Source organism: Pyrus communis, chromosome 16 (genome assembly GCF_041283825.1).
Source record: "Pyrus communis isolate YQ-2024b chromosome 16, ASM4128382v1, whole genome shotgun sequence".
Lineage (NCBI taxonomy): Eukaryota > Viridiplantae > Streptophyta > Magnoliopsida > Rosales > Rosaceae > Pyrus > Pyrus communis.
In genome coordinates this window covers 10,032,712-10,058,881 of record NC_142580.1, presented here as the reverse complement: position 1 = coordinate 10,058,881, position 26,170 = coordinate 10,032,712, and the positions used below count along the sequence as shown (strand labels likewise).

The window sequence follows — 26,170 nt, the reverse complement described above, 5'->3', positions numbered from 1 at the left end:
CCTGTCTATCTCCCACCTTTTTTTTGCTAATGATACATTAATCTTTTTAAAGGCTGATACGGAAAATTGCACAAATTTGGGACGTTTACTTCAGTCTTATTGCTCAGTCGTGGGATAGGCGGTAAATCTTCAGAAATCGTGTGTCTTTTTTAGTGCTAATACCCCACAGGTTGTAAAGGAGAAGTTGGGGAATGTTCTTGGCATCCTTGTGGTCTCTGATCTTAGGACGTACTTGGGAGGTCTAGCTATATGGGGCTGTTCAAAATGTTGTAGTCTTGCGTATGTGAAAGGTCGAGTGATGGGGAAAATTTAAGGGTAGAGTCAGTGCACTCTTTCACAGGCTGGCAGAGAGGTGCTGGTTAAGGCTGTTGCTTAAGCTATTTCGCAGTACCCAATGAATCTTTTCAAGTTTCCGGATGCAATTTGTAATGAGTTAGACTCCATGATTGCTGCATTTTGGTGGCGGCAAAGATCAGGCGAGCGGAAAACTCATTAGGTTGCTAAACACATATTGGGACTTCCAAAATGCGAGGGAGGTTTGGGTTTCAGGAACTTCAAAACCTTTAATGATGCTCTGCTTTCCAAGCAATGTTGGAGATTGCTTTTCGACCCGACTTTGTTATGGGCTTCGGTTCTTAAGGCCAGGTATTTCCCACACTGTTATTTTCTGGATGATATGGCATCTTGGGCTTGGAGAAGTTTATTAGCTGGACGAGATATTTTGTTGAAAAGGGCGCTTTGGCAAATCATGGATGAATGGAATGTACAACTTTAGGTTGACCGGTGAATCCTGTCTTTATCTTCGGGCCATCCTCTTCCTGATGGTGCGGTGCAGTTCACTATGAATAGCTGGGTGGAATCTCTTTTTAGTTCTTCATCTAGATCATGGAATCTCACTTCACTTCAACCCTTTGTCTCGGTGGAGGTTCTTCATGTTATTCGTGATACGCCCATTGGTGATGCTAGAAATGATGATAGGTTCATTTGGCTGGCTACCAAGAATAGTCACTACTCTGTGAAAACTGGATACCACTGGGCTCAATCTTAATTGTGTCCCTTGCCTTGGCAAGTTTATGTTTCATCCTGACTTATACCGAGGCGATTATGGAAGTTCATCTGGAAGTTACAAGTCCCGGCAAAGATTTGGCATTTTATGTGGAGAATCCTTCATGGAGCTTTGGCTATGATGGAGGCTTTGTATCAGCGGCATTCCTCCCCGAATTCGAGTTACCTAATATGCCATAACTAGGTGGAGTCAATTGAGCATTTAATATTACAATGCCCCTGGGTAGAGACCATATGGTTTAGTGGGATTCTTAACCTTCGGATTTCTAGGTATAAAGTCTCGAATTAGGTGGAGTGGTTATATTCATTATTAAATTTGCCTACTGGTTTGAATGGAGATCGACAATATTTATTCTCGTATGTTGCTTTCACATGTTGGCATATTTGTAAAGCTTGGTATAACATTTTGCATGATCACCAACCTATCAATCTTCTTCTTCCTTAGCTGAATTCTCCCTTTTTTGCTTTCTCTCTTTCCCATACACCAACAGTCTCTTGATTAAGGACCTGACTACAACTACTTGGTCATTCTTTCTTTGTTCTGACATTACTGGTGTTGGAGAGTTAGGACGATATGGGGCCTATCCCATTCTTCCCTAGTGAGGACCAATCCTTGTTCTACGAGCTTTTGGGTCGTCACCTTAGTCAGGCAGATGTTCTTATTAGTTCCTAGGCATTAAAGAATCCCAATACTAGGATTGTAGAAACTAGTTTCTGCAACATTAGTTATAGGAATGAATGGCCGTGACTCGGCCTCCACCATTTCCCGAAATCCTGGTCCCATAGTTCATTCTTCATAGTAAACAACTACTCGTTAATGCAAATGGATGGTATTTGACGAATCCAAGTCAACCTCCAAAGGTAATATTCCATGAGTTCTGGTAATGGCTCTAGAAAAGCTAAAGACTGTTAAGTCAGTAGAAATAAGATCTTCTTCACTTCTTCCTAACTTCTTCATCTGTTTTAATGGTATTACATTGACCACAGCTCATCCATTAATCAAGATCCTTTTAAAGGGTACTCCCTCCAAATGAGTAGTTACATATATAGGCATGAGATGGTTAGCTAGGGCCAGACTCGGGCGGCTGAAGACCATTTTATCTGAATATGCCCTCTCAGTTCTTTCTTTGCAAACTTGGGCAAACCTGTTCTGCCCGACTTTCATTTTTCTGCTTACTAACATGTGCCATCATAGGTTCTGTTGCCAAGTAATCACCTTCCATCGTGGCAGGTTGATCAGGCTCCACGCAAAACATAGCAGATAGAACATATGTCATGTTTATGTGGAAGTTGCTAGGTTTAAGTAAATCTTCATTCTTGCCCCCAGTGTGGTCCATGAATTCATCTAACCAGGCCTGTGCTTCTTTTGACAACATTAGCTCAGGCAACTTTTCTTCTCGAGTTATACCAAAGTCCTGCACTTGCTCTAGGACTTCACAAAGAGTATCAACCAACAAAGGTAAGGGCATTCTCCTTTCAGGCGAGACAGTTCCAAAATATATTGGTTTTGGACTCCATTTTGGGGTTGGCATCATTACTATATCCTTGTGAGCTCTCCTCAAGATTCTATATTTTCCTAGATGAGGGCTTTGTAGCACATGATCTCCCTCTTCTTCAGTCTTGCTATTAGCTCTTTCGACCTCTTTTTTGCTCTTCCATTAAAGTTGATTTCTTCCCCCACGAGGTACTTTCTCAAACTTCACATTTTCAGAGGTTTCTGATGTAGTAGGAACTCTGAGGGAATTCATATGAGCTTTATGCTGCCTCTGGACTCTCCTAATCATAGAAGCTCTCATTTCCTTGATAGGTCTCCCATCATTTCCAACTACATACCATTTCCGCCCAAGTCAGGTAGAATCTTTCTTGGTGACTAAGGATATTAGGTTCCTTGTTTTTCCCTTCATTCTGACATTACCACCTTCATAACTTGGCTAGAGAGGCCTAACCTCCACCCATCTTGGTATTTTGGCTTCTTTATCTTCCACTTCTTCCTAGGCTTCATGGTTTCTGAATACTTCAGACAAGTTTTTTGGTTCAGAATCTCCTCCTAGTCTTTAGATAACATTCCCGGAGGTCTCTTTCTCAGCTGCCCGCATGATGTTTCTGCAGGCTTGTTGCTCTTCTTTCTCTCTTATTCTGATCAATTCTTGATCAATGATAGCTCTGATGTTGGTACTTTTGGCTCACATTCACATTGGCACCTATTACACAACACAAACCCTTTAACTATAGCTGCTTTGGGTTTCTCGGGCAACTTGATAACTCATTTTGTAGGTCTGTCAACTTGCTTTCTTTCTGCTTTTACCTCCTAGGTGGCTTTTCCTTTCCCTTTCTCTGTCCAAGTTAAATTGATCATTTTTATTAGGGCTTCTAGGAAGGGATCTATGTCAATCATTATATTAGCCTGGGGTTTCTCCAAGAGCAACTTCCCATTGCCTATGAGGTATTGTATCCAGTCCCTGAACTGGACACAGTTAGCTATAGAGTGTAGCTTGCAATATTTATTTCCTCTTAATTCTTCTGGTTTAGGCATCTTCTTGGTGCTGTCGGGCACAATTACTTTTGCCCGTACCAATTCTTCATAGATTTCTGAGGCCTTGTTTAGATCAAAAGAATAACTCTGATACTTGAGGGGTTTCATAGGTACAAATTCACCATCATTCATTACCATCTTTTGATCTTTGACTGACTAGACTAATCTTTTCACTATTAGAGGTTTGAAGGGAATGGTCATTTCTGCTGAACATATCTCTATTCCCTCTCTTCCATGACCATCACTTTCTTCTAAATCTATTCCTTTAAATTTTATTTGGTGAATTGTAGCTTTATTTTTGTAGAAAAAAGGCACCTTAGATGAGTGCTTCACTTGTTGTTCTTCAATCAACAGCTTCTCATACTTTGTGGCAGCAATCACCAACTTTTGCAATTTATTGAATTGTACATCATAACACTTTTTCCTCAAAGGCAGCCTTAAAGCCTTTTGAGCAATAGATATAAGTTGGGCATGATTGATAGGGAATTGGCACCTTATCTTTGTCTTTCTAAACCTCATCATGAAGTCTTCTGTAAACTCATACTCATATTGTTTTACCTCTACTAGATTATTGATAGTCATTTCGGGCTCCATCCTATAAAATTGTTCATGAAAAGCCATCTTCATTTGCCTCTAGTTAGCAATGGAATTGGGCTGGCAACAGCGAATACCACTGAGATGCTAGGCCGACCAACGAGTTCCGAAACAATCTTAACTTATAATTAGGATTGTCTTCAAATGCTACACAATGGTTAGAGAACTTGAAAATGTGATCTCTAGAGGATACACTGCCATATTCTCCACTAAAAGTGGGGAACACGGGCATCTTGAAGTTGAGGGGAAAAGGATTTTGCTTATCAATATACTCAGGATATGGCTTCTAGTAGGTGATCCTAAATAGCGGGCGAGCTTGAGGTTGAGAATTATGGATTATCATCCTTCTTCACTCGGCTAACTCATCTCTGAGTTGCTGATTGATTGTATTATTATGTAACATATGAGGAAGTTCCAACTTCGGGCTACGATCATTGCCCAAGAAAGTTTCCTTTTTTGATTCGAGCTTTCTCCATCTGGTTCTTCCTTCCTTATTAGCCAATGGTGGTGGCCTATAAGGGGGAGGTTTGTCCACAGTTGTGAGCTCACCTTTCCCGCTGGATTCTCCAATTAACTAGGACATCTCATACTTCTTTTTTTCTTGCCCGCTTTGCCCCCACTATCTAGTGAAAATAATAGGGCGTCAGGCAACTCTGTTTCCCAAATTTCATCTAATACTGGCTGACTAATTCCAAATCCCTCCTTGTTTTTTCCCTTATCTTTTTTTTCCTCAAGTAAAGGAAATAGGGGGATAGCTGGTTCTTTCTCTGGGCTTGCTTCTCTCATCATTTCTCTAGCATAACCATTTTTTTGGGGTAGAGTACTCTAGATCTAATCTTCTTTGTAGACTCTCTGTTAAGGAAAATAGCCTACTCACTTCTCCTCTGGTTTCCTAAGTAATATTTTCCATAGTTTTCAATACTTGCATCATGGTAGCTTGCAAGTCTTCATTAGTCACCTTTCCTCCTAACTTCTTAGATGAAGTCTAAATCTCCATAATAGTTGGTCCTCCTAAGGAAGGGAAATCTTCCGGTTGATCTGTCATGTTTAATCTTGGTAGATACTTGGGTGGCCCATATTTTGTGTTCCACTTGAAGGGTCTCTCTTTCCTCTTCCTTCTTGGCATACAAAACTAAATGGGTCCCACCGGGCGTACCAAAACTATGTTAGGGCAAAGATTTCTTTGGAGAAGGATCCTCAGACCTCAGCACAGCTCCCAAAAGGATTGGCACTTTGGATGTGTAGTCGGGCTCTTGCTTGTTGATATGCTACAAGAAGAGGACAAAGTTAACTCTGAAAGGTGAGATGCGGACTACCTGCACCTGGACAGAAAGACCTTATGAAGCTTCACTGTTCCCTGGGATTGGAAGGTCTTGAGGCTCACAATCAAAACGAACTTAGTGCTAGGCGTGCCACTGCTATCTCAGTATAACAGATGTAGAACAAATGTGTTTTAAGTTGATTACATGTGCCCCAAGTTTCTCAAACTTCTTGCTATCAAAGGATTGTCATGGATGGGTTAAGTCTACATTAAGTTCTTTTTCTTGCCTTGTAAACAAGGACTTTTAATTCATAGTCTTGTATGTTCAAATGAAGGGAGTCCAGAGCCCCTTAAATTACTAGTTTGGTTCTAGATTACAGTTAATGAAAACATATCCATCAAGCTAACCAGATCCAGATGCAAGTGGAGCTTTTAAAGTAGAAAAACAGGTGGAAATAAACTTGAATACATGCTGAAGAATGCATTAAGTAATAGATCTACTAATTTAGAAAACAAAAAGCCTCGGGCAAGATTTCATCTTGTCTGGCAAGGTTGAACTTTTTGTAATCACTTCTCTTTGAATTTACAAGGGTTATATGCTAAAAAGGGATGGATGGTAAACAAGTTTACACGAGGGAATCGATACTACACCTCTAAAGGAGATAGTAGAGCTTTTAAACTAGACAAAAGATAGCTTTTCAGAGAACTATCACTGGAAAGAACGAATCTGGGTTGATTTCAGCTTTTGGATGCAAATCTGGCTTGAGAGCAAAGTTTGTATGTTTGTTTATTTGATTGGTTGAGTGTCCTTGTTCTCGTTGTCTCTTCTTCCTTTTATAGGCAGTTTGGCCCAACTGCTGTAGCCTTTGCTCTTGCTGAAAACACTCAGAGGGTAGTGAGTCATCAACTTTTTACTTGTAATGCCACTTGAAGTGCTCTTTGGCTGGTAGTAGGCTAGTCTCTATCACTTGTTATTTCAATTATAGCCACGTGACTTATATCTTGGCTGAAAAAGGATTCAATTTGCTTCTGGACTCAATGGGCTTCGGGCAAGTCTTCCTTTAATTTGGCATCCTTGAGCTTTCTTTTATTTAAGCCCAATATTCAAATATTAACCCAAACACCAATAATGTGTATTACAAGATGTCTCACAAATGCCTAACAATAATATTAATTTTGAGTAAACCAACCAATGACAGAGTTATAATACAACCCTTTCTTGCAAACCCACCTATTTCCAACATGCAAACTCAATCCATACAACCAACTTATAACAACCAAATGAATTATATATTACCACATGTACATTATGGTTATTATAAGCTGATTTCGAGACCATCCTGGACAGCGTTTATAAGCCACGTCGGACCGTCTTCAATCCAAATTGAAAAATCCATAACTGTATCGAGCAACATTGTGAATTACACCTTTGGCCTGTCTCTTGACATGGTTGAAAGTAATCTCGGAAGACGACGAAGTTCATCCACCAATACCCCTTCCACCGCAAAGCATTCATCTGGCCTACAGACCAATTGTATCGCCATCGATGAGTCAGATTCCATGGAGAGGGACCCCGCATCCAGTGCAAACGATACTCCCACATTATGAGCATAAGGTTTGATGTATAGCTAATCTTTCTTTCAGTTATTCCCTTCCTGTAATCTATTAGATACCAAATATCTTGGACAATTGATTGAATTTTCCAAGGCGCATTGATCTCTATTTAAGAACTGGCATCAAAATTTTAAAGTCTCTTTCAATCTCTACTCCTGATAACTGGAGCCTATCCATGTGATGTTCATTCCTACAGAATCAGGGAAATTATTTAACCAAAACAATGTGTTCGAATGTTTTGCATTCAAGTTTTACCCCACGTCTATATATTAAAATATTTTTACGACATATATACTTACTAGGAGTCAGGGATGAGTGAAAAATTCTCATTCAAACTGAAAATGAAAGATGTTCTTTCTGTAAGAGTATAAACATGAGATAAGATGATCGGGCATTAGCTATTCAAATCCAATAAGGATAAGAAAGTCTTATATGAAGATGAATATCAGTTCTTGTCAATAAAGGATTTTATTGCAGTAGTAAATTGATATAGGAAAACATAAGTTGTTTCCCATAAGGATTTTAATAGGGAATCCACATGCTAATATGAGAAGGATATGTGTATATATATATGGCATTCTCTCCTCTCACAGGTGCGTGCTCTTGTTGGAACTAAGTCCTATTCTTGGTTAGAGTAAAAGCATCCTGACAGAGAGAAGAAGAGTTGCTGCGTTTAGATTAATAGTGAACACCCATGGCTGCTTCCAATGGAAATTCTTCAGGTTAGTATGTTTCACTTTATAAGGATTAGTGTTCTGTGTTTTGATCTTGGTAGTGGTTTATGTAACTGAATCTGATTGCTGGAATAAGTTTAACACTTTCTAGTGTTTAAACTACAGAAAATAGGATATTTTGGAATGATCATTTAATATGCATTTCAGTGTTAAATCATACTTTTTTAATATAAGCGATATTTAATATTAATCTACATTAAAAGGAATGTATTAGAGTTTGAATCCGAAACTTAGTACGTTGAAGAGAAAAATCATAACCATCAGGACAATCTATTACTTACCCTAGTGGAGAATAAGATTCAAATGTGTTTAATTTTTTTTAATAATATTCTTATTCTCATTATTTTAAGAAAACTAAAAGAATACCTAGCTCCTCAATAAGATTCTTAACATTATATTTACTTGTACACGTCTATAGAACTTTTTAATTTATTCTAGTCTTAATTATTTTGAGCTACACCCTCTAGAATTCGATTTCAATCTCAATTTACTCTCTGTAACTCAAAAATCACTACTTTACTCTCTTAAACTCAAAGTTCGCTTCATTTTGCCCCTAGAAATCAATTTTGATCTCACTTTGCCCCCTGAAACTTGAAAGTCGTCTTTATAAAACTCAAAATTTGCTCCATATTGCCTTAAATCTGTTAATTTCTAATGTGGATTTGACTTGGGTGTGTCAAGCCAATCAATTTCTATTTTATTTTTTTTTCTATCCCTTTAATTTCTTTTAAACTTAATATTCTCTTATTATAAAATGTAAATGCATAATGAAAATTTATAGTCAAATTTATTGCACATGTGATATAGTCTTATTGGGTATCACATATGTTTTAGGTAGGGTTGGTTCGGTATGGGATATCGAACCGAAATGTAAGTCCCGATTCCCAAACTGAAGTTTTCGGGAATCCTAAATTTAATACCGATCCTAAACCAACATATTTAAAATGTTGATCATTCTTCATTTGGAAAGGCATGAATCATGATACAATTGATCTTGTAATTTTTATATTCTTCAACATAAATTGCAGGCTATTCTAATATGTAATGTCAAATTCATAATATAGTGGGATAAAATCATAAAATGGTAACCTTCATCCAGAAACATTCAACATAATAATCACTATCTCATTAATAAGTACACAGGTTGCAATAATTTTTCGCAACTATTCTTACCAAAAAAAAAAAAAAAAAGGAAACAAGCTTTTCGTAGATAATTGTTTTCATAAAAACATAACAAGGAGAGCAACCATGGCTAATGCCTAATACTAGCCACAGTCATATGCGTTAGATCAGATTCAAAATGAAGAGAGAGAGAGAGAGAGAGAGAGAGAGAGAGAGAGAGAGAGAGAGAGAGAGAGAGAGAGAGAGAGCATAACAGATATAAGAAAAGGTCCTCACGTTTCGTTGTCAGCAATAATGCAGGTAAATGCTGAGTTCAAAAAAATGATAGCAATCTTCAGATTGCACAACAGTCAAGTCCTATTTGTTCAACTCCATTAGCATACAAATGCAAATGCAAATTAACACATTGACTGTATTGCCACAATACCTCCAGTTCTTGATTGCGTGCTTCCTCCTTTCTCGCTTCTGACCAAATGCAAACTGTAAATGCATTTATGGTGCTGCACTACAAACATCCCAAAATCCCACGGTTAATTCTAAACTCCATTCATCAATTTACACCAACTTTCGAAATTCATTTCAGAAACTGTAATTATTGCTACAACTATGAACTATGAACTATCAACCCTTAACAAATTTATGCTTCAATTGTGAGTCTGTGACAGAAGAGAAGCCCTAATCTTGAATTCCAACCACCAATTCAACCCTTAAACCCTCAGTATGCAGTATACTCTATCTTCTAAGTGCTAAATTTCACAAACCCTAAACTCGAATTCCAACCCTAAATTAAAATTCAAACCCTAAATTAGCATGTGAACTTTACCTGATTTGGGGGAGAATTGCACAGTGCACTGCATGACTGGAACCGAGAGAGATTGAGAAGGAGAATGGCGCCGGTGGCCGTGATTCGTGAAGGAAGGCTCCTCCACTGTGACTCTGTGTGGGATGAGAAGTCGAGAGAGACTGAGAGAGAGATCAGAGAGGTGATAGTCGAGAGAGATGTGACTTAGGTAATTGTGTGGCTGGATTCGAAAACGGAGAGACAAATCGGCGACGAGGGTGGTGAGGTGAGGGTTTGAGTCTAAGGTGAGCCGTGAGAGAGAGTGAGTGAACTGAGTGTCGAGAGAGACGGGAGAGATAGAGTGTAAGTGTAGGGTTTGATTTATATCCAACGGTTGAGATTAAATCTCAATCGAATCCGACGGCTGTTACAATTTCAAATATATATTAAAAAATTAAATAATATATATATTTTTTATTTCGGTTTGGATTGGGAATACTGAAAAAACGAAAACTTGAAACCAATTCCCATACCGAAATTTTCGATTTGGTTCAGTATTGGGTACCGAACATTTCGGGATTTTCGGTCTGATATTTTTTTGCTTTGGTTTGGGAAATTCAATATTTTTTCCACCCCTAGATTCAGAGTGAAGAAAGAGTCCACAAGTCAAAGTGGAATGAATTTTGAGTTTCAATGAGTAAAGTGATGATTTTTGAGTTATAGGAACAAAGATCAAAATGGAATTTCAAGGGGCGTAGTACAGAGGAATCCTGTTCCTTATGGCTTTATGGTTTGTGGTGTTCATATAAGGGTTTCCTTAATGAAAGTATCATCCAATTTTATACATTCTACATGGTATCTTAGCCCTAGCCTAAAATCCTTTCATGCGCTGTACCCTTCCTCGGATGTTTATGAAAATTCTCCTTTACCACAATCCTCCTTTGCTTCTTCTTCATCCTCTCTCTCTCCGAGGTCCTAATGTTACACAATTTCTTAAACCTTCAAAAACTAATTATTTTCTATAGGAGAGGGAAATGCGCATTCCCAAAAGAGTTCAAGGCGGGTTTCTTTCTCTTTTCTTCATGGGAATTAAAAGCATGCACATCCATGTAACAAGTGTAACAGACTATAGGAATGCAATTTCATTGCTATTCTCAAACTCTAAATAGATGAACTAAACGCACGTGATCGTGTGTGTGTGTGTGTGTGTATTTGTCTGTTTTTGAAACGAACATTTTATGTTCCCATTTAGATACATATTGAGTTGGGTGTAATCGATGAAGAAAATCAATTCATAAACCTATAGCGATTAATGAGGAATCTGATTCACATTGGCTCCGGTGAATGACTGATTGCCACCCTTAGCGTAAACCTTAAGATACTATGTTTTATATTAACTACTTTAATTAGTTCACATATTTGAGGGGAATTTTGAGGTAATAAATAAAAACTTGAGGATGGATCAATGATGCATGATAAACGTGGATTCGAAAGAGGTAGAAACTGCACTATATATTTCTTAGGTTTTAGCTTTATTTCTTTGTTTGTGGCCCTACAGAGACTTGGAACAACCTGCATATTTGAGCATTAGATTGGATAGAGACCAAGGAAAGGGATCATCTTCGGATCTCTTCCACCAAATCCACAAATCCAGACCTTTGAAATTTGATCCAACGGCTAAAATTATTATAACTTTTAAAGAGAGATCCTGTTTTTAGCCGTTGGATCAAATTTTAAGGGTCTGGATTAATGGATTTGGTGGAAGGGATCTGGAGAGGATCCCTTTCCAGAGAACAACTCAATTATTAAATTGTTGGCTTATTAATCACGCATAAACAAGAGGTGGTGGTAGAGAGAACCTCCAAAGAAGATGCGTGGCACCAACTATAAGAACCTTAATAATATTTAGGGTCATGCAGACAGAAAAAAAGAAGAAGAAGGTTCTAATTCTCAACCGTGGCATACTACTTGTCGTGATGATCTTATATTTGTTACGTCTGAGACATCAAATTATTCCTAAGTTCTGGAAAATCCATTTTAAACCCCTTATATTTATATACTAATGGCAGCTAGATGCAGAAGAACAAACCATATGTAATATCCTATACTGTCCAGAAGCATGCTTAATTTGAACATTACTAAAACTCGGTTTGTGGAGAGAATGATAAACAGTGTTTGACACCTAATATATAAAGAGTTATTCTTTACCAGCAAATCACATAAATCATAATACGTATATGTTAAAATTACTTATAAAAATACAGTTAAAAGAATTTATATGCATTCATGTCAAACTATAATTTGTCTATATAAGACATTATTAGTTTCCTTTTTTGTAAAAAATCAAGTATTCTTTCAAATAGAAGTATCTCAAAGATGAATGTGCAGGCACGTCCTATATTTTTAAATAGCATTTCCTTGCATCCATCATATTTATCTATAGCGAATAACTTATCTTCTGTATAAATTTCAAAAACAAAACCATTTTTTAATCGTCATGTGAAGAGGTACCTCTACTGTTTAATTAATAACATATCAGCTTCAGCATGTAGTGAGTGTCCTCCTATATGATGGGGGGCTTGGCCCGAACCATTTTGTAGAATCCAAATTAAGCAAAACTAGTACTAGTTCATTATTTGAAATTTCTAGCCAACATGGGGAGTCAAGTTTCTTCTCCTCGTCCTAATACACCTCTTCCAACCAGTGATCATGATTACCAAGGATACCGACGACAGGTGACTGCAGCCAACATGGAGAACAGTCATGGAGCTCCTCCTAACAGGCCCATTAACTCAGACGAGGCAGCGATAATCTATATGGGATATCCGTCACAGAAGTGTATGGTACTCGTACCGGTAAACCGATCAATAATAGGCGTTATTATATTGATTGGTTAGCCCGTTAAATATCATGCTTAAACACATGGTATGAGAAACAAATGCCCTAGCTAGTTGTCCTTTTGTTGTTATAATAATTAACCTAGCTCTTCCACAGCTTCATAAAGCTGTTTACTGAAGGAAAAGCTAGCTAGTACAAATTATGCCCTAGTTCAACGTTTTCTACTTCCACGTCGTGTGTATCTTGAAGTTTTATATCGTCTGTATCGTTTCCTAATGCCCTACTTGTAATACAAAAGCTTTATATATATTATATAGTGTGTGTGATGTTTTATACCGAACTCGTGCATTTCTCTCACTCTTTTTTTTTTTCTTGATTTGACTTCACTACAAAAAAAATGAGCACTGCACACAATAAATTATATGTGCCCTTTGAGATCAAAAAGCACCAACAATTGTGCTCATAGACCAATAGCAACAGTGCAGCTACTATCTTTATGTCTGTGCCCTCTATGGGCGTCACCATTGCTGATAGCACACAATATCGCTATTTGTGCTCAAAGAGTTCAGCACAAATAATAGCCTATTTGTGTCTTAATTCTGACAACCATGTCAAATTGTCAGGTGACAGGATCATAGGCGCACAATTTTCAAATCGTGCCCAATAGGTTCTATTTAAAAAAAAATTATTAATGTAGAAAAATTGAATTTTCTTTTAAATCAACAAATCCCACAATATACACGTACTTCAATTATTTACAACAAATCCCACAATATACACGTACTTCAATTATTTACAACAAATCCCACAATATACACGTATTTCAGTTATTTACAACCAAGTCCTTCAGAATCCTATCCTCCCCCACAACACTGCAGCCGACGGACCCAAGTTCTTCGTGCAATGAAGCTCCCTTAAACCACATTCCCTTCTTGCTTAAACTGAGAGTCCCACAACTTTTTCTGAATTGAAAATAAATCGTAGTTGAATAAGAATCTTAGTAAAAAGCATAGACTAAGAAATATTTATACCTTACAAATAGCATCCATTTCATCAAAGATTATCGCATGCAAACCACTCTGGTCTCCAGGGGAATTAAGGACATAATGAGATTAGAAATTATTGAAAAACCAGCCTAAGTGCACTTGACATGTATATATTTCCCTTACCGCGAGCCCCTTGATCATTCTCAGCATCAGCAAATAGATTCCTAACATTTTTCTTAGTTTCACCAACTTGATCAAAACTTCAGGGCCATTAACAATCTAGCACAGTTCACAAAAACAGAAATCTCATCAATCACCAATGCAGATAATAGCTAACTTATCTCTAAGGATAAGTTGCATATCCAAAATCATTCAGACATGCTCAAATAGCTTTGTTAAAATAATGTACTAGCATCAAAATGATGTGTTAAATCATGATTCAACATGGTTCAATGTCTTTCCAAAAGGAGTGTGGTATAAAGTTATACCAAAAAGATATCAGCGCAACTAGAAGAATCAGTTATCTTACTTATTTGTCACGTGAGAAGGGAAAACATGGGATACAAAAGCTCTTTGAAATATATCTGCAAACTCAGCACCTAAGCCACCAATTCCAAGTGTTTGAAGATTAAACTCCTTGTGCCTGACAATATTGCTACTTGTAGCTTCATGCTGATTTACAATCTGACGAATTCAATTCAGAATATCAAATTTCAATACATTATTTGGTATTGTATACTATCTAAAATAATACTGAAAATGTTCACCTGAAAATGCCCATCATATCATGACTCTGATATATGTAGCTAAATAATTGATCAAAGGAGCAAGTGCAAAAAATAAATTAAGAAACAATTGAAGAGATATGATATCTACACCCTTAGCAAGAGTAAGGTCAATCCTTTCCAAGAGAAAGAGAGATATTACCTAACACCGACATCATCGACAATGCTGATAGCCATACCGGTAGAGAGACCAACAAGGCCACAAGCTAGATAGTCATATAGGTACTGATGATCACGACAATGATAAGTCCTTAAGTACCCAACAATATAAGGTTGTGTTAATAACTGATTAGCAGCTCCTGATCAAAGAATGTAAGCAAACAACTTTATAGATTAGATTATGTCTTTGTTGCACTGTAATACAAAAGAAAGAAAAAATGACAACCAATTTTAATACAAACAATTCAAAGATTACACACAAACTAAAAATTCTAGAACACTAGAAATATGGAAAGGAAACTAATGCAAATACTATTTGATTAAAAAGAATTAATTAACAAAAACTTTAAAGTCATATATAAGATAATGTTTTAAAATTGCAGAAGTATAGAGGTAGGGTTACATCCCACGTGAAAAACCACAGGGTAATGAACTATGTTTCTCTCAGGTTTTCAAAACTTAAAAAATTATAGGACATAATTAAGTATAAATTTAACTGAGATGAGCTCAAACACCTCCAAGCTTATCATACAACTCTACAGCTAGCTAACAAAAATACAGACTATCCAATTTTGAAATTCCAGTTGATCGATCACAAGGTATCAAAGGTCAAAAACGAACCCCTAAACCATCTAAACCCCTTTGCCTCCAAATACTGTGGAATCCCAAAAAATTACGATAAATTTGAAAAAGTAAACAAAAAAAAGGAAAACTTGACTGCGAATTAGGAAAAATATAAAACAACTACCTCCTTATGGCATTGATCTGAGGAACGGTGAAGACGATGGTGCTTCCTCAGAATCTTAGATCCGATCTCAGACTTAACCGACTCGACGAGTTTGAAGTCCTACAGCTTCTTCAACTCCATCTGAAGCTTGTCTTGCTCTTGGCCCTTTGTTTGGAGCTTTTCCTTCTTGAACTTCAAGATCTCCTCCTTCTTAAGGAGCTTCTCGGTTTCTCCTTCTAAAGCCTCGTTGCCTGAAGCTTCTCTTGCATTTCTTCAAGTTCTTTCTCAAACGACAGACAGTTAGGATCTGAGCGTGAGATGCAACGAGAGGGAGAGACGAATCGATTGAGATAAAGAGAGATCCAGAGGCATTGGTGTTTCTCAAATCTGATGCACAGGTGTTTTTCCAAGAAAAAAACGAAAGAAAATCTCAGATCTGAGAGAAGTGAGAATGGTAGAGAGAGATGCATAGATTTTGTTTGGTTGAGGTAGAGAGAATTTGGGTAGAGAGACAGAGGGAGGGGTTAAAGGGAGAGAGAGGGAAGCGGGGTGTGGCGTGTGGGTGGGTTGACTGAGAGAGACAGAAAGGCAGAGAAAGTGGGGTATGTGTGGGCCATAAGTATTTGAAAAATAATAAAAAATAAATAATTGTGTCTTTAGAAGTAAAATGTTGGCACAAATGATAATTTGAGTCCATTATTTTTATAATGATGTCTTGAAAAAATATTTGTGCCAAATTTGAAGAAGAATGGGCACATTAATTAGTGCCTTTATACAAAGGAAACAAATACAATTTTTTTGTGTGTAAAATTGGTTAGTTACCCACAAAATAATTAATTGTGTCCTCAATTTTGTATCCATAGGCCATTTTTCTTGTAGTGCTTGCGATGCATGCATGCCCGATTAATTCTGAAATTGATTAATTTCAGTTCAATAACATATGGCTTGATTAAATTTGTTAAATCACGTAGTAGCTGTTATATTTCTCTCGAATCAAGTGTGTGAGAGAAGTCAGCCAAAAAGGAAAGCTGGAGCTCTGTGCATGTGAGAATAGATGTCTCAAATATATTTTATATGAAACAAAGAGGAGAGAGTGTTAAAGAATGGTATTGCTAGAGTTTTGGTGAACGATATAATTGCAAGAATATGTGGAGAGAATTCTCAAACATTTGATTGATTAGTTTGTACAGTGGAATATAAGATTTATATGATACAAATCGACTATTCTAGGAAGTCAACTCTATGAGATATCAATACATGATTTACACTAATCTGATCCTACAGTCAAGGGGAATCAAATATACTAATTGATAGTCTTCCAATAGAGAGAACTCTTAAATTGAAGAAAAACTTGTGTGGAACTTTACTTACCACTGCACTTTGTTGAGTGATACTACAATCCAGTCAAAATTCAGTGGTCAAATAACAAATTTTGATTAGATTGTAGTGTCACTCAATAAAATCTAATGACAAGGAAAACCTCACATAAGTTTTTTATTCCCAAATTGTAAAAGAAACAAGTTAAGACTTACCAAAAGAAAGCCCAAGAGTTTCCAAGAAGTTGTTGTAGGCTTGTAGCTAAACTTGAGCACATTAAGCAAGCTAACCTTGTCGAATTGGTGTAAAAAGAGAGAAACAAAAAAAAATTCTCTCTCTATTATCTAATATCAATCATATGACTGACAACTCTTCTTCTCTTCTTTGTCAAATTTCCAAGAAAGTTAAGAATTGAAGATGGGAATTCTAATTTGCAATTGGGCGGTGGTTTCAGTATCACATCCGATAATTAGTTTCTCTGTAAACCTGAATCATATCTAATAATCATTTACTATACATATATTTATTTTTTTCTTCTTCACACGATTTTTTATTCTTGTCCCTTATTTTTCAAAGACCATAAAATAAACGAAGTTGTACAGGAAAAGAATACTAACGTCTGGAATTTACGTCCCCTAATTAAATTGAGTATAAGTTATGACCCACTTCCAACTTGATTTGAGATGAATTACACTCAATTCGCCAATTATGTCTAATTAAAACCAACACTTTTTTTTCCACTTAACCTTTATAAGTTGAATCACATTATGGCAAGCCAAGTAAGGCCTAGTCCACTCCCCCAGCCCCCCTTAGTATAGTAACTATCATTTGTTCAAAAAAAAAAAAATTTTCTTTTTAATTTGAGGGTGGTGGGTTCGTTTAATTCTACAAGGGATACTAAAAATTTCTCATATGGAACTTCTTCTTCTACTTTTTTTTTATATTTCTTTTTACGAATGCAATGTTGTTGATCCCTAAACTCTTAACTCCCAATTTCAATATGTGACTGAAAAACATAATTCTTTCATTTATTGGATAACTGTTAAGGGACTAAAAATTTCACATTTAGTTAAATTTACAAAAGAAATGTTAAGGAGACTCTCTCAAAGTGGGACTGTCCATGAATTCTCTGTCACCTCACAATTTAATGTTAATTTTCGTGCTAACATTTTAAAACATTGTGCTAAAAACATGAGGTAGTGGAGAGTCTATAGAGACTCCCATTTATGAGAGTCTCCTTAGCATTTTTCAATTACAAAGTGACATTAAAGAATGACCTTATAAATAAATGGTTTGGTCATGGTGCAACTTTGGGAAATAAAAATGAGAAATGAAAGTTTGGAAATGCTAGCAAGACTCACCTCAAAAGCGAGTCTGCTAGGACTTACTATCCACGTGGAGTTCCAGCTTAAATAAGGCATAAAAGAGTTGGGGTCACTTAGTACTACGATTTGGTGGTATTCTTCATTACTTGAAAGTGAAAGGTCTTAGGTTCGAATCTTGTGGATGGCGAATTCAATATCAAATTAAGCTGTCTATTGTGTGGCTTAGCCAAACTCCCATTCCCCTTAGTGTAAAAATATTGATGTACTAATTATTATTACTTAAGTGTTGGTTAACGTGTTATTATCTATTAGAAACACAACATTTAGTTTGCAAATTCAATTTAAATTTTTAATCTCCCTATTATTACCCAAAAAAGTTTGGCCCATTAGCTATGTTTAATATTCAATATTTCTATTTCCCTTTGTACCCTCTCTTCACCCAAAATAAAAAAAAAAAAGAATTTTCATGAAAAGGGTTTACGTTAAGTTTATTTTAATAAAAAACCATGCTATAAATTTATTTAATTAAAAAGACTTAAATTTAAATGAAAAACCCTTAAATTTTAATAAAAAAGACAAAAAAAACTTAAATTTTAATGAAAAAGACATAATTTTAATAAAAAGGACAAAAAAATCTGACGCCGGACTCACGGTACACTGTTTATAAAACTTACTACACTGTTTATGAAATTTAGGACACTATTCATGAAACTTACTACATTGTTTATGAAAACTTATGACACTATTTATGTAACTTACTAAACTATTTATGAAAACTTACGACATTATTTATGAAAACTTACGACACTATTTATGAAACTTACGACACTGTTTATGAAAATTTATGCTCACGATGGTATATCACTGTGTTCCGGGCATATTGAAAAGTTTCTCGTCATCATAACTACTATTGAAAAACAACACCACAAAAATAAAACTGAATAATGTAATTCAATTCGAAGTTTTTTTTCTTATTCTAAGCAAAAAAAAAAATAATTTATTAATCTAGCTGACAATAGGAGAAAAACGTGAGATAAAAAAGTGGAGTGTCGAAGGGGATGAAGATCTTCCTGACCACGAAATCTGGGCCATTCAATTTTAATCCAACGGTTCTAAACAGGGGGTCTCCTAAAAGTTATAATAATTACAACCGTTGGATTAAAATTGAACAGCCCAGATTTCGTGGTCAGGAGAATCCCCATCCTATGCTCAGAAGAGAATCCTCTTCCTGTCGAAGGGAAGGGGATGTCACGCGCCTAATTTGCTCAAGCTACAAGACGAGGGGTTTTCAAAGAGTTGAAAGCGCAGAATTATGGCCCCAGAATGTTCCAAGACTCAAGAGGAGATGGAGGGGGAGTTGGAAGAAAAGAGACAAAATATGCGACTGGAAAAGAAAGAGATTCAGGACAAGTCCTGTTTTTCTGTGCGCAAAAGTTGCAGCAATATTTAATGGTGATGTAGACAAGTATGTCGAATTCCTGGAGCAACTGCACCAATATTCCCAGAAAGATGTAGACCTGACCGAGTTTCTAAACATTGGCAATGACTCGGTTAGTGCCGACGACTCTCAGGATTTTTTTTTTAATTATTTTTTTGTCATTTTTATTAAATAAAATTAGTGGATGGTTTTTATTAAAATGTAAAAATTTGAAGCCATTTTCATTAGTTTTCCTTTTTAAAAAAAAAAACCCCAACAACACCATCTCCTCTTGGAGTTTGGGAGATGACGAAACCCCCTTCGCTGTTAGCCTTGGAGTCTGCAACCTCTCTGACCAGAGCTCCTAGAAATTTTCCTCTCAGAATTTCGTTCCTCAATTGAATTGTTGTCCTCTTCTCCCTTACAAAAAGAAACAGAGTCGCCGTCGTTGTCTTCTCCGGCAAGATTTGCCTAAAAAGAAATTCTACCAAGACTTAGTAGCCATTTAGCTTTTCAACCTCTCATTGAATTCTAGTTGGCTTCCTAATCTAACATCTAGTCTAACAAATCCATTGTTTGACAAAAAAAAAAAAAAAAAAGAAGACTTTTTATCCTATGCAATCTAGCCATTGTGCTTCTTACTCAAGAAAAGAAAAAGATTTTTTTTTAATCAACCATTAAACTCCTAGCTCTGCAATTTCCTTACCTACCGTTGAGAGTTTCGAATGAATGTCATACTTAATCTCTTTATTTACTATTCTTGATATAATTAGTAGGTTAATTATCTATATGGTCCTTGATTTTGTCAATTAGACTACGATTTTCCAAAAAGTTTAAATTTTTCGCCTGAATGAGGTAAAAAAGATCCTTGACACACATGAAGAGAGGTGAAAAACTTTCGCCCAAATGATAAAAGTGAAAGCTCATAGCACTCTACAAGAAAAATGTTTAAAAGAAGATAGATCCCAATTTAATGCGTGGCTAGATGAGGAAACATTTCCTTTTGTTCTTCGGTTCAAATAAGTTCCATTTAAAGTAGGGCTGGACAAACGGGTATAGGAACCACGAATTAGGGCAGGTAATCATGGTTCAGGGCAGGTACGGGGTCGGTTCCTAATTTTTAAAAAGAGAAATGGGGCGGGGCGGGGTGGGGCTTTGAAATTTTAAGGGCGGACCGGGTCCAGAAGTATAAATAAAAAAGGTACTTGGACCAACCCATTTGTGTAACACCCTACTTCCCTGTGTTTCCCCCCTCCCTCAATCTCTCAAACCTTCTCCATCATTCCTCCCCTTGTTTCTTCTCTCCCCATCTCTCCAACTCTTCTTCTCGGAGCATAGACACACCACCCACACCCCACCGCGATTTCCACCTTCATGGCGCACACTCCGTCGAGCACCATCACCACATATGGACCGTTCCTCCTCCCTTTCTCACCTCCCTGCGATCTCACTCCCTCTCTCTCTCTCTAGACAGTCAATGTGCACTATCTTCCCCAACGAAGGTGGAAGAGTTGAGGGGTCGGAATTCCTGTGATTGGGACTCCAGAGGCTTGAGGGATTCGAGGTTGAAGGAGAGGATGGCGTGGCCTTGGAGGAGTCCTCATAGATTCTAAGGCTCGATTTCTATCATCCTCTTCCACCTCTGTCGTCTCTAGAGCCTTGGTTTCTTCGCCCCGCAGGTCGTTGCGCCATCACTTCACTTCCTACCGCTTCCTCAGCACCTCCTTCACCGCTCGCTTCTTCTCTCATTGAAGCTTGGTCTTTGATCCCCTGCATCACCCTCAGAGTTGCCTGGTACACCACTCTGTTTGCGTACATCAAGCTCATAACCCAGATCACAAATTTTTCAGAAGATCAAAAGGGTTGCAGTTGCAAATCAAATTAGCTGGGAGTTAAATAATTTACTTGCATTTATAGAGAGAGAAAGTAGAAAATGAATCCCAAGTTTTGGAAATTTATGGTTTGTTGATTGCTGAGATGTGGCAAGCAGACAACTGCGATGTATTTATCATAGCGAACTTTGTCATGGAAAACTGGGGGTCGCAGGCTGGTGGTAGTATACCCAAAATCGAATAAAAAAAAGTAATTGGACCCCTGGACCCGTCCCGAACTTTGCCCGTTTGAAACGGGCCAAGCTATGTCCGGTTCCCAAACTCAAAATCCCTCTACCTGGCCCGTTACATTTTAAAACGGGTAGGGTTAGGTTTCTCCAAATTTGGGCCTGGCTTGGCCCACGCCCAGCCCTAATTTGAAGTGTGATTGGATCAAAAGGCTAGGGAAAATTTTTCCATTTCAACCATAATTAAGGTTCGGCCTAAAAAATTTGTCAATTTGGCCAAGGGAGAAGTTAGGCCACCTATTCATTTGACTTAATCAGAAAAGTTAGTCAGCCTAGAAGAAAAAGCCAGACCACCTATTTTTTTCAATGAAGACTAAAATTCGGTTGGCCTAGAAGAAAATATTCAAGTTTCTGAACCAAATACAAAAATTGACTCAGAAGATGATTCGTTAGAGGACTGCTCCAATGACAAATAGGATAGAAACACAGTTTTAGACCCCAAAACCATGGCAATTGATATAATTATTGGCGATAAAGCCAATATGGGTCAATTTCTTTTAGCTAAGTTATTCGAGTTAAAAGTCGAAATTAGCGAAGTAATTATGCTCGGAAGGCATAATGACTCAACGCATTTGGCAATCGAGAATCAAACATATTTGACCAAGTCAAGATTATTTAGAGATGATCCTTTATTCGGCCTAGAGCGGAATCAAATTAAAAACAAAGAGATAAAAAGATCTCTCGGAATAAAGCATTGTTGGCCTCCTTATCATCATGGCTATGCCACTCTTGTTTTTTGTTTTCTAGGAAAATAATTTTTATTTTCTTAAGTATTACTGTCTAGGCCGATACTTAAGAATATATAGAGGCAACAAGCGGTTGTCCGCAAAGAAAGAAGGAAAAAGGTAGTTGTTTGGCAAAAAAAAATAAAATAAATAAATTTGGGGCGGATGGGGCAATGTGTTTGGACCTAATTTTGCACACACTCAGCCCATACAGTTGAATGAGAGAAATATTAAGGATCAAGATTGGTTTCGGGATAAAGGTTGAATCAATTGCATAATCAACCTAGGTTCAGAGTTCTATCGAAGACGACGAGGCTTGGCAATGATAGAGTTTCAGCCAAGAATAATTTCGTGCATATTCAAAGAATATGCATATGCCAAAGAATTGGAATATTATTAGAATTATGTCATTCTGTAGACTTGACCATCATGGAATCACCTATAAATACAAGAGGTTTTGCAATGTAGAGAGCCCCCTTCAACTCAATAAACTCAAAACGCTTTATGTGAAAACCCTCACTCTGCGCGAAACCTTTTTCTCACCCATGAGAAAATACTAACTATCCTAACAAAGAGAGGGACTCGAAGCGGTGGAATTTCTTCTTAGGAACCTCCACTCCGCCTACACCGCTGCCTAGACAGCCGCCTAAACCGCTGCCTAGACAGGCGCTTAACAGCTCCCCGATTTTTCTTAGCGATTCGGACCTAATCGCATTGGCACCACCACGCCCAGGCCTAGGCGACTGCCTAGGCCCTCTTTTAAAATACTGCGTTTTAGATCAATCCTAAGAGATTATATTAAACTTTCATCGTTTCTGCATGGATCTTAATTTCAAAATAATTGAACAAATTTGGTATTCTTTTTCTTGGATTTAAGATTGTAACTTCTTGAGAAATATACTCTAGACTGAAAAACTACATGGTGTTAGTAATGTGTTATCAAATGAGTTAATGATAGTATCATGTGATCGTCATGTCACACTAAAAAACCTACTCTAGGCTGAGGAAGTAAGCAAATTAAACAAGTAAGGTAACATGGAGCTATCTAGTACAGAAGAAAGAAATTTAACTTATAAGTAGAAATAAGTGTGGTATAATGCATGCTTACGATGGCAAAACTTACATAACCAATCTTACGTAACCAAATTATTCTTGTTTATCTTCGGATCGGCAAGGTCTGGCTTAATATCTTCTTGGTAGCTAGGGTAAGATATTCTTGATCATACTTGCCTTAAATTACAAGTAGTGGAGGAATCATTTGCTTTTGGCTTGCCATATAACACATGGGATGCTTTAGAGGATATATAAAGTACGTGAAAAAGATAGATTCCATTTCCCCATTTCCATTATTAAAAAAAAAAAAAAAAAGGCATATCCTTTTGGCATCTCTTTCTTTTCATATTTTGCTTTTATTTATTTTTATTAATATGGCCTATATTTAACCTAATAGGAGATGGGACTTCTTGTTACAGTTACTAATGGGGGTTCAAAGCCAGACAAGACACGCACCCCTGTTAGAAAATGGTAGAAGGACGCTCATAAGGGAAAATGGGAAGGTATTAATTCCTTGGATAGTTTGGCATACAAGTTCTCTTTGACCATTGACATGATGATTTAGAAAACTCCCATCTTCTAATTGAATCTAGATTGATTGGGAAGGAAGATAAAAAGTAGAGCTCAATAATTTTATGGTACACATTCCTTTTCACTTTTGACTATTTTGGGATTTCTAGTTGCCACAAAAAATATTTCCAGATTTATTTGATCATACCATACCAATTACTGCATCTTATTTTTCTTTCGTTAGAAAGATGGTTTTGAACATTGAATCTTTAGTCTACTCTTGAACATCACCGATCTTATCAATTATTGTATCTTATTTCAAATCAACATCGTTTTGAAATGATGATCATTTTCTTTTAAAAAAATTAAAAAAATCAAATCTTAAGTTGCCTACCTCTAACCCTAGCCTCGCTGAGAAATCAACTTTGGTGCAAATTATGAAAAATAATGAAACTTCAAAAAGACCCTCAAAACTTAAAATGTAGTTTTGACGTAACAAATGAGTTCTGTTCTATTTTGATATAGCGTATTTTGAGCTCAAATTGATTGGAGCTCGAAACTCATGGTGGATTTTGTTGTTTCTGAACTTATTACTCCTATCTCAACCAATTTTCCTACATCACTATATTACTTGCAGAAGTAGAACCTATTAATAATATGTGGATAATCTCACTTGTACGTAAGACATTGATCATATAAGTCCATATGAATCTTACTTTTGCAAGGGATGTGATCAATCCAAAATGCACATACAATAGGCCAAGGTCCTCATCATATGAAAATGGAGCACATCACCATTGGAAAACACCATTGTGAAAAACGAAAAGGAAAAAGGAATGTGAAACAAAGAGTACACTTTGCCCATTGCCTCTCAGGTCTAGAAGATTTTTATGTTACATACAACAAGAGAGTGTACTACGCATGAGGGCGTATGTAGCTTTATATACATAAGAAGTGATTCAACGTATTTATTACAAGAGGAATATTTATATCATTAAGTGCAGATAAAGCTCTAGCTTATTACATATAGATCTTTATTTAATTAGCTAGCTAGCTACTAATTACTTATACCAAACTAATTAAGTACGATTAGCTAGGCCATTAGCGGCGACTCCTAGGATATTCTCTTATCTCTATCCCCCCAAATAACAAGGCTGCGTCCTTGCTAGTAAGAACAGGCTGATCTCCACGAGCTTGCTGATGATGATACTGATGAGCTGGTTTGTGAGGATCTTGAGTAAACGGAGGCCTTGTAGGGTCCCTCCCTGCTGGCCGGCCATAGTACTTGTCTATCATAGCAGAAGCCTCCACTCCAAGCTGTACTAGCTTTTCCTGCGTTGCCATGATAAGACTGCTAAGTTTACAAGTACAAAAGAAGCAGACACACAAATAGTGTATTCAGGTAACTTGCTTTGCCTTTGTTTGCTGGTAAAAAGGTTATCTACCAAGCCCCATTATATAGGAGTTAAAAAGGTGATCCCTTCATGGATGTGCTTTAGTATCTTACAATGGATAATATTTGGATAACGCGATAAAAATATCTCTTTAGAAAATATCTCTTCTTCCAAAGGGGCTTTCTACTTTTGGTGATTCCATTGAATTACAAACATTTGGAGTAAATCTTTGATTTTGGAGCTTGCTTAACTTGGAAATTCATGTAATTAATTAACTAATGTTGCAAATTACAAAATTAGTTTCATGGCATATTGGTCGAAAACACATTAATGAAAAATAGGAATAACGATCAAAATGGAATTTGGGAGGTGAAGATATTATCTTTATCTTCCTGAAGAGATTGAAAGGAATCGATATGGGGTTTACCACTTTATCTCGTTTTCCTTGGGTGGCTTGAGGATTTGGTACATGTTTTGCAAAAGTTGCTCCTCAATTTCTATCCAAAGATGATAATTATCACAACTTTACCAAAGCAAAGTCGATAACAAGGGTGCACAAAGATTTTAAAGGGAAAGACATCACCCGTAGTCATTATGCCAGGGAATACTACCCCAACAAATTAAATGAGTGGGAGCATCTTCAGGGATCCAAGGGTGGAAGTAATCAGTTAGCAGTTGGTTTACTATGCTACGTAGGTTATATAGACTACATGCATTAGCATAAGCAATTAAAACATGAATTTACTAAAAACCTTCTTGAACTACAACCCACTTAAACCTTATGGGTGGCTCCGCCATTGACTAGGATTTGAGGTAGGCAACTTTAGATTTGTTTCAAGCTTTTTTTTTTTATCTGAGAATTGTTATTGACACTTCAAATTTCTCATTCTACACTTCAAACTTTTTATATTTAGAAAGAAAAATACACTTGTGAGGAATGTAGAATGAGATTTTTAGAATGCCAATAACACTTCATTTTTTTTTTTTGAAAAGATAATGATCATCACCTCAAAACGATACTGATTTGAAATAAAATACAGTAATTGATAAGATCGGTGTTTGTCAAGAGTAGACTAAAGATTCAAGGTTCAAAACCATCTTTCTAACCAAA

The 26,170-nt window shown here is 36.8% G+C and overlaps 1 long non-coding RNA gene across 2 annotated transcripts; it reads right to left on the bottom strand.

Moving 5' to 3' along the window:
* Positions 1 to 5,933: 5,933 nt before the first annotated feature.
* On the bottom strand, positions 5,934 to 10,050 carry LOC137732985 (uncharacterized). 2 transcript variants are annotated; one of them, XR_015957574.1, is made up of 3 exons: positions 9,747 to 10,050; positions 9,351 to 9,423; positions 5,934 to 7,257 (listed from the first exon to the last, which is right to left on the bottom strand). It is a non-coding gene; the product is annotated as an uncharacterized LOC137732985 (long non-coding RNA). The 2 variants fall into 2 exon arrangements; XR_011068359.2 differs by lacking the exon at positions 5,934 to 7,257 and having other exon boundaries at positions 9,181 to 9,423.
* Positions 10,051 to 26,170: the final 16,120 nt, after the last annotated feature.